At 32.8% G+C, this 10330-nt stretch overlaps 1 non-coding gene across 1 annotated transcript; it reads right to left on the bottom strand.

Annotated features, from left to right (window-relative positions):
- Window positions 1–7787: 7787 nt before the first annotated feature.
- On the bottom strand, window positions 7788–7895 carry LOC126017099 (U6 spliceosomal RNA). The gene has a single exon (XR_007498772.1). It is a non-coding gene; the product is annotated as a U6 spliceosomal RNA (small nuclear RNA).
- Window positions 7896–10330: the final 2435 nt, after the last annotated feature.

The raw sequence follows: 10330 nt of genomic DNA, 5'->3' as shown, positions 1-10330 counted from the left end.
TGCAAGGAAAGAAAAGCATTGTTGGTGGGTCCTAAAATTGTCACAGGTCTGACTGGTCTTAAAATAGTCACTGTGTTAACATATAGTCATGCGACTACACATGATCATATTTATCTGTTTGTTCCATTTTGTAAGTTTTCTCTAATGAAAATATGATGCTAGCTATACTTTACTAGATTTGATAATGAGACAATATTTTATTTGATCCTCAGTCATATACAATAAAATGTCATTGTCTCAATTTATAACAAATTTTACTATTAACTTCAAATAATAGAATTTGAATATGAATCTATAAAGTTATTTAGCTTATATGTAGACTGTGTATATTTTAAACTCTATATAATAACATAAAATAATTTATTTAAGTTATTATGCATTACTTTATATAAAATGTAATAAAATTATTTTAGTTAACACATTTGTACTTATATTGCTAAATATCATCAGTTGTCACCGTACTTAGGCAAATTCCTTGAAGTTTGGGCAGGAGAGGTAGCACAGTGGTATGAGTTTGCCTTGCACACCGCTGACCTGTGACAGGCCCTGATTCTATCCCTAGCATCTCATATGGTCCCCCTAGCCTGCCAGTGGCGATTTCTGAGCACAAAGCCAGGAGTAATTATTCTCTGAGCACTTCCAGGTGAGGAGCAAAAGCCAAAAACAAACAAACAAACAACAACCTTAGAGTTATATAAATTCACTTATTAGGGGTCAGAGCAGTAGGGCGTTTGCTTTGCATGTGGCTGACCTAGGATGGACCATGGTTTGATCCCTCAGCGTCTCAATATGGTCCCCCAAGCCAGGAGATATTTCTGAGTGTATAGTCAGAAGTAACCCCTGAGCGTCACAGGTTGTGGCCCAAAAACCAAATAAATAAATAAATAAATAAATAAATAAATAAATAAATAAATAAATAAATAAATGTTTGTATTAATCTTGTAAATAAAAGGTCTTAAAATGTAGAGGAGAAATGTTAAATGTTATTTATTTCAAAATTCTTATTAGTTCATTATCTTATAGAAAACATATTTGAAACTTAGTAACTCATCAAATTCAAAGAGCTTGTAACTTGTGTTGAAAATATCTGTCTATATCATAAGAAAGAAAGAAATATAAAAATCAAATCAGTAATCAGTGTGAGTTGATGACTTGACCTGAGAATAATTAACCTAGAAATATTAATCCTCTTTTTCAAACTCAAAGCCAAGATATTATAACTATAAAAGAGACTCCATATTGGACCAGTGTATGCATGAAACTGTCACTAACACTAATGTAATCATGGCACCTCAATAAAATGATGTAATAAAAGAGACTCCATAAATTTTCCAGTTCCAAAAAAGATCCCTATTGTCTTTATTCAGCTCATGAAAAAAAATGTCATTGGCAATAAAATGCCATGTTATTACCTTTGTAATTATGATCCCACTATGAATTAGCTTGAATTATTTTTCTGTTGATGGAAAATATAATCATAAAATATGGACTGACTGACTTTTTATAAAGAACCTATGTTATAAACAATAATCTTTTTACAAAGAACCTATGTTTATAAATTTTATTCATTTTGAGGATGATAATTTATTCTCTTTGCCTTATTTCTGTTCCATTGGTAATATACTATCAATTGGCTACACCTCCAATAATGAACTTGCCAGGTCATAAAATGTGAATATAATTATTTCTAAAAGAAATTGTTAAATCTTTCCAAAATCATTACCAGCAGTGCTGGGGGTTACAATTACTTCATACACATTTTAGACATATTCCATATTTTTAATTTATTTATGTTGATGCTTATATTGATTATTCCTGGTACATTTTTGCATATTTTAGGTGCCTGAGATAATAAACATCTTTTAAATTCTTTTGATCATTTGACAATTCTCTGCTGAAAGGAGATTATTAAAGATTTTACAGACTTTAATATTTTATGAGTTATTACATAAAACGTACATTATGGAATTAGTTTCTATATACTTGTTGGATATATAGAAGTATATCTAATATATGTGTATAGAGCAAAACCTATTTTCCACACTGTATATAACATTCTGTCTTCATTGTTACATTATTTGTAGACATAAGTACTTAGCATAGTGTCAATATCTTCTACTGTATTAATATTTTCAATATTAATGTTGTTTATGTTTTATTATTGTTTTCTGCTGTTAAGATAATTTTACTTATTTCAAATTTAGTAAAGTATATTTAAGTTCTATGAATATTTTTTATATGAAGGTAAATATTTCTTGCTTTAAAAGTAATGTATGAGGTACAGAAAAATCACGGGGAAGACTTCAATAGCAATCTCACTATCCGAAAGAGAATCTATACCATTTTTCTTTTTTCATATTTTTCTGTGTATACATGTATGCATTCTACATAATGAGGATCATGGTGTATTTTGTGTGTGTTTACATCATTCTCCTATTTCTGATGTATTATCCTTTCAAAACCTCTTCTCATATTTTCACAATCATAGTGTATTTCTTTATTTTTAGGACTATTTCTAAAGACTTACTCCTGGATCTGAGCTCAAGAATCACTTTTGATATGTACAGGGGACCATATGGGGTACTGGGTATTAAATCTAAACAGGCTATTTTCAAGACAAGCACATCACCTCCTGCACCATCTCTTAGGCCATAGGGGTAGGCAGAGGAGCAGGAAACTGGAGATATTGGTATAAGGAAGTGCACAATATCAACGTTGAAACATTGTAAAACACAATCATGAATAATTTTGTAATTCACAATGAGTAAATTTTAAGTTAATAAACCAAACAAAAAGATAAATGAAAAGAGTATGTTTCAACAGTAATATAAAATTGTCCTCTTCCCTGTGCACTTGCCAATACCAAGAAAATAGCCCCTTAGCAAATGTGATCCCAAACTGATGACTTATTTTAACTTACATTTTATTGATTTTTAAAGGTTAGCTATATTACTATTGCTTATTTATAGCCTGAATTTCTTTTTATTTCCTTTATTTCATTGTTTTGGTGTAATGCTGAGGGTCACACTTTCATGTGCCATATTTTTCGTACCATAAGACACACATGTTTTCCATCAAAAGAAGAGGGAAAATGTCTTTATGTTTTATGGATAGAATGCTACCTGGAGCTGAAGCCTGAGTATAGGAAGTTTGTTTTTAATATATATTAACAAAAAAGTATTTAAAATATTTATTTAAATTTTCTGATGTAAAAAAAGTTACGTAAATGTATTTAATCAGCTGTGGACTGGTGTATTGTAAATATACTTCAGCCTCGCAGGCTGGCTGTTCCCTACCACCATCTCCTGAAGTCTCTTGTTTTCATCATCTAAAAACTATGTGCATCTTATGGTCATGTGCATCTTATAGAGCAAAAAATACGGTATGTGGTACTGTTATTCTTGTGGTATCCTTGGTTGTGGCACTGAAAAACAAACTGGTAGAGCCCAGAATCCTTCTTGATAATATGGGCTGTGCCAGGTATAAGGTTCATGACTTCAGGCAAGCAAGACAAGTGCTGTAACAGTCAGCCACATCCCTAAGCCCCTCATGTGTTTAGCGATTTATAATCATATATTTCCTTCATCAGTTATTTTGGGGGTCACACTCAGAAGTGCTAAGGTTATTACTGAGCTCTTCACTCAGGAATCATTCTTGGTAAACTCAGTGGGTGAGCATATTGGTTGCTGGGGATTGAATCTGGGTCAGCTACATTAGAGGCAAGAGCTCCAGGCTCTTCTTCATCAGTCTTTTAGAGTTTCAATTGGTTTTTTCATAATTTTAACTAACTAGAATAATAATATACATTCCTCTGTATATAGTTAAATACAAAGAACAAGAACTTTAAAAATAAGAATTGAGACCACAAGCATAACTAAAGAGATTTATTACTTTGTGGAAAATATTTTAGCTATTGTAACATTTTAAAAATCACAACAATAATTTTTGTTTAAAGAATTTTCTAGTTCACTGAACGACCTGCAGCTACTAATTTTGTTTCCATAAGATATGAATAGCTCTTAGTTTTTGGTGGAAATGTTATCAGGATAACATTTAGTTATCAGGAAGGTTAGTTGATGGGATGTCCTTATGTTCTTAGTTTCATCTTGTGGGCCAGTCATGCAGTTGGCAGTCTGCCTGTAGCATGGAATTGAAGGCAGTTCTGTGACTAATTCAACAGTTCTACTTGTCACTTGGATAGAGAGGAGGAGGGACAAAAAGCAGAGAGTGCCAACCAGTGATCATATTTTTTGTACCTATATTAGACACTTTAAATTTTATAATTGTCATCAATGATTTAAAGGATGCAGGGTTAGTAAGGATAATGTAGTAAATCGTTTAGCACAAGGGGACAAATTTTGAAATAAGAAACCCATTTAATATTACTAAAAACACAATAGAAAATATGTGGACATGTCTTCAGCTATTTAATGAGATCTATATTTGTCACTGGATTTAAGTATATAGCTGTCTACTTTGTCTAAGTAGTTTTAAGAAATTCTCTCCTAGTAAGCCAGTCTCTTCCTGAAACCCAAGATGTCATTATTTTGTTATATGATGACAGTTACTAAATTGTTTCTGTCAGTTAATGTGCCATTAGTGGAACTGCTTAATAAAGGTGAGCTTTCTAAGTTGAAGAGGGCGTATTTTTTATCAGGATATTCTTTTTTCAGCAGTTCCTGGCTGCTTCTCAACCATGAGGTGACAAGAAGCCATTTGGAGACACAGGTTCTAACCTCGATAATTAAGATTTGCTTTTGAACATCTTTATGCCTTTGAGATGTTGCCAGGGACAGTAGCTTTGAAGAGTCAGGTAAGATGCTAACAGCCTGCTTTGAAATTCTAAAGGGCGAGGAGAATAAGGTGAGATGCAGCAGATAATTTAGCAGAGACAAAATGTTCCTAGACTTTAACTACAAGCAGCAGATAATTTAACAGAGCAAATGCCCACTGGCCAGTTGGAATCGTTATTATTAAAGCCAGTGCAATCAGAGCTTTCCTTTATTAATCATTTAATTTGAGCTTGTTCTTAGACTGTTTCTCACTAAACTTCAGCTCAGACTTTTAGTTGTTTCATCGTGATCATCATCAGAGTTAAAGCTACAACTATTTTGAGCAAACGAACCTCAAAAATAGTAGTTACTATAATTTGTATTCTTACATTTAGGGATCTATACCAATTTGAATTTATCGTCTCACTTAGGTACTTAATCTATACTTCACAGATGATTAAAAAGAGCTCATGAAAGTGAAGTGAGCCTGCTGAACATCATATGCCACAACTAATGACTCTCAAATTTAAATCTAGCATTGCCAAAAAATAGAGGGCACTTGCTCAGCAGAGATGTGATATAGCCATTGTTGCCTCTGCTCTGATTTCTTCTTTATAATACTTATGACTTCAGGATCCCTTCATGGGTACTTGTTACAGTAAGAAAATGATGAATGTTCAAAATACCCACATACCTAAAATGAAGTACCACATTCAAACTGGGCCAGCTCCATATATTCACTCTTTTCTGGAATTAAGTGTAAACCAAGTCATGAAATATCATGTGTACACTGGCCCATGCAGCAGAAAGCTGACCATCTCAGGAGGAAAGGGTGGGTCAAGTCCTTGCCCTGCTAAAGCCATTCCTGCTACCTCCATCACCTAGAATCACCATTTTTCAAAAAAAAATAAATAAATAACCAATTACCTTTGGCAACACCAATCTGACCAAACTCGGTTACACCAGTATTTGAGCTGATATCATCAGGGCTTCTTGGAACCAGTGCAGGCACTCTCGCCCTGTATCTTCCTTCTTCCAGGAGGCCTACCACCTAACTATAGCATCTAAAAGTCACAGTATCTGTAATAGTGCTATGAATTCTTGGACAAATTCATTTAATTGATGCTGTCATAAGTCACACCAATTTAATAAAATGAACAGATAACAAGAGCTTATGTAACTCTGCCATTGCATTAATGACTTCATTGGACATATAATTTTCACAAATATGCTTGCAACTGTATTTTTTCTTTCTTTGTTTTTATTTTAAACTTTCTTCTCTTCCTTTTTCTTTTTAATATTGTTCTTTCTAATTTTTTCAATGACTTTGCTTTCACTTATCTAGAAAACATGTATTATGGTCAACTATGTGAAGCATTTTCTTTAAAAGACTAAAATAAAAAGTCCACAAACCAAATCAATGGAGTATGTAGCTATGTTTTGTTACATGACAAAAAAATTAAGCTAATAAGTGGAAATAAGGGATAGGAAGATTATCCTATATTATCATAATTATGTGATCACAAGGAGAGGCAAACAAAGAGGAATCAGAGACATAATGAGTAAATAAGATTAGAGTGAATCCATGTGAAATATGAAATCTATGTGAAATGACTCAGCTGTTAGTCCATGTGAAATTATTCAACTGTTTATTGCTAATGCTGAAGATATACAGAGAAGCCAAAACCCAAGGAATAAAAGTAGCTTGTAGAAACTGGAAAATACAAGAAAATGGATTATTTTTATGAAAGCTAATTTTATGTGTAAATTTTAATTGGGCTATATGGTATCTCGATTAAATATAATTTTGGGGTATATTGAGAATACTGCCAGATTAAATTAATATTTGACTTTATGGACACAATAAAGTCAGTGGCCCTCTTAAAGTAGATAGGCATCATCTCATTCACATTGGTGGATAAAAATCAGAATTAAAAAAAGTTTTTCCCCTTTTCTTTCTTTCTTTTTCTTTCTTTCTTCTTTCTTTCTTTCTTTCTTTCTTTCTTTCTCTTTCTTTCTTCTTTCTTTCTTTCTTTCTTTCTTTCTTTCTTTTTTTTTTTTTTTTTCTTTCTTTCTTTCTTTTTCTTTCTTTCTTTCTTCTTTCTTCTTTCTTTCTTTCTTTCTTTCTTTCTTCTTCTTTCTTTCTTTCTTTCTCTTTCTTTGTTTTCTTTCTTCTTCTTTCTTTCTCTTTCTTTCTTTCTTCTTTCTTTCTATTTCTTTCTTTCTTCTTTCTTTCTTTCTTTCTTTCTTTCTTTCTTTCTTTCTTTCTTTCTTTCTTTCTTTCTTTCTTTTTCTTCTTTTCTTTCTTTCTCTTCCTTCCTTCCTTCCTTCTTCCTTCCTTCCTTCCTTCCTTCCTTCCTTCTTTCTTTCTTTCTTCTCTTTCTTTCTTTTTTCTTTCTTTCTTTCTTTCTTTCTTTCTTTCTTTCTTTCTTTCTTTCTTCTTTCTTTCTTCTTTCTTTCTTTCTTTCTCTCTCTCTCTCTCTCTCTCTCTCTCTCTCCTCTCCTCCCCTCCCTCCCTCCCCCCTCCCTCCCTCCCTCCCTCCTTCCCTCCCTCCCTTTCTTTCTTTTTTCTTCTCTTTTCTTATCTTTATCTTTCTTTCTTTCTTATCTTTTCTATTCTTTCTTTCTTCTTCTTTCTTCTTTCTTTCATTTATTAATTTTTTTTGGTTTTTTTGGGCCACACCCGTTGATGCCTCAGAGGTTACTCTTGGCTAAGTGCTCAGAAAATTGCCCCTGGCTTGGGGGAACATATGGACGCCAGGTGATCAAACCACGAACCTTCCTTGTCTAGCGCTTGCAAGGCAGACACCTTATCTCTAGTGCCACCTCGCCAGCCCCTCCCTTTATTTAAAATAGAACACCACATTGGGATTTAAATTAGAACAATACACCATTTACTCCCCTGGTTCTCATACTTTAGAATTAGATTTAATATAATAGTACATTACTACGGTTTTTCAGTGAGTTTGTCAGACTTCATAGCTTCTACAATGGAGTTGTTTATGATAATTTTTTTTAAATATGGAACGCTTCAACGAATTTGTGTGTCATCCTTGGCGCAGGGCCATGCTAATCTTCTCTGTATCGTTCCAATTTTAGTATATGAGCTGCCAAAGCGAGCTGTTTATGATAATTTTTAAACTAAATTTATATATATGTATATATAGTATACATAGTATATATGTATGCAATAGAGTATATAATATGTTAATAGTAAGTTTGCACAAAATAAAATGTATGCATGAATATTCCTATGCATGTATTTCTATTTTCTATTGTTCACTGATTATGTTTCCCTAGAGAGTATTATATATGTATAATACAATCACAAGAGAAATACAACCCTTTCCATTTTTTTCTCATAATTTTCCTTATTTTTTAATATTTACCATTTTTATTGAGGTACTGACATTATAACATTATTTAACAGGTCGTGATGTTTTTATTTCCAATTTTTATTATAACACTGTGATTTTTCCAAGTTGTTCACAATACAGGCATTACAAGCATTAAACATGGTTATCCCTTTATGAGTATCCTCTGTTACCCTCCGACTAGCATAAACTGTCTCCATGCAGGCACAAACAAATGTACTTCATATTGCTGTTACAACATAAAGGCAACTCGAATTATACAATCTTAGTTTGTGATCTCTCCATGGTATTATGAAAGTCAATATCTAAAGATTTTACTGGCCATGGTTTGGTGCTAGCTGAGCCTTCTGTACCACTGTAGGCTCACAGAGGGAGGTAGAGTTACTAATGAAACTTTCACATCAAATTTTCTGCTATACTACTGGGCTGACACTAAAGGATATTAAGATGCTGTGTCTGCACATTCCTGGGTTTATACATTTAAAACAAATTAGATGACTTGGAAGTTTAATAAGGTTAAGTAGTGGAGCTAAGACCTTTCTGTCTTTTAGGGTGTCAGGATTAGGTGTTGGTTTGATGAAGTTCATACACAAAGAAAATCTTTCTACCCTCCTTTTTTTAAAGCCACAGAGATATAATACCCGAATGGACTACCTGCCTTGCACGCAAATGACCCAGGTTAGATCCTTGGAATCTCATATGCTTCACCAGTACCACCAGGAATAATCTCTGTGCACAGAGCCAGAGATAAACACAAAGGACCACTGGGTGTGGCCCAAAAATAAACAAATAAAATGAAAAAGCTCTTCTGCTCATTTTTCTCTCATCTGACTCAATTTTCTTTCCCAGAGGGCAGTCCAAAGTGTATGCAGCCTTTCAGACAATTCTATGTGTATCTAAACATGCACAATTTTATGCATGTATACTCACGCACACACTTTTATTCAGTGGATTGTTAATATTTAAATTGCTTTGCAAACTTGCTTTAACCACTTACCATGCTGTATTTTTTGCTTCACGGTACATCTTTATGTTCACTGATATAATTCTTAGTAGATTTGACTCCTATTGGGGGGCGGGGTGGGGGATCATCTCATGTACCTTCAAGGAAAGCTGTAACCTATAACTATCTTCTACTCCCTGTGGATAATGGCTCTGGAAACCTAGACACAGTACCTGTAAGCCCCCAGGCAAATCAAGGAAGCCTTCAAAGGCCCACAGAGTCATGCCCCTAGCCTTTTCAGTGTGAGTGATCCTTCCCATGCATGTCCTGAGATTGCCTTTTCAATTCTTGATTTCAGCCTAAGACCCATCTTGAATTTCTGACCTGTTACATTGAACGTTAATAAGTGTACTTCTTAAAATTTATTAAATTTATGAAAATTTGCTGTAGTGGTCATAAGAAATGATTAAATTTGTTGGTAGCTGAACAATCATGCAGCTAACTACAGCTGTAAAGACAGAGAAGAGTTATTCTTACTCATGAAGTTAGCTTATCATGTTGTCAGGGATAAGCACATGCGAGCATATAAAAAAAACAAGGACATAAAGAGGGAGTAAGACTTTCAGGCACATAAGACATCTATGATGAAGGATAACAATAATAATAGAATATATAATATATTAATAACACACATCATATTAATTATTAATACAATCATTAATGATTAATATATTAACCATTGATCATTATTTATTACTTTATTATTAAATTATTATTCATTATTAATATGTATAATTACTGGTTAATTCATTTATTGCTTATTATTAATTATTAATCAATATATTAATCATTATATTATTAGTATATATTATGCATGTTATATAGTATACATACATTATATACATTATATTACATTATATATTATATATATTTTATTAATTTTTTATTTTTAATTATGACAACAAAGATGCAAAGAAAGAGGACAAGGTAAAGTTACAATGAAAGGACAATCACCATAAACAAAATTCTCAGTAGTCCCATTGCTGATATCTTAATTTTGAACTTTCAGTCAAAGAACATTAAGAAAAATAAAAACAGAACTCACGTATAATTACTTTGTTCCTCAGGTCCCCAGATTGTAGTACCTAATATTTCTTAGCAGCACACAAAGCAATCTAAAGCCATAACACTTATGTAACTCTTTAAACATTGAAGGCAAAGTACTTTTTACATTTCCATGC

Source organism: Suncus etruscus, chromosome 8 (genome assembly GCF_024139225.1).
Source record: "Suncus etruscus isolate mSunEtr1 chromosome 8, mSunEtr1.pri.cur, whole genome shotgun sequence".
NCBI lineage: Eukaryota > Metazoa > Chordata > Mammalia > Eulipotyphla > Soricidae > Suncus > Suncus etruscus.
The sequence above is the reverse complement of the archived record's forward strand: the minus strand, read 5'-3'. Positions and strand labels throughout refer to the sequence as shown.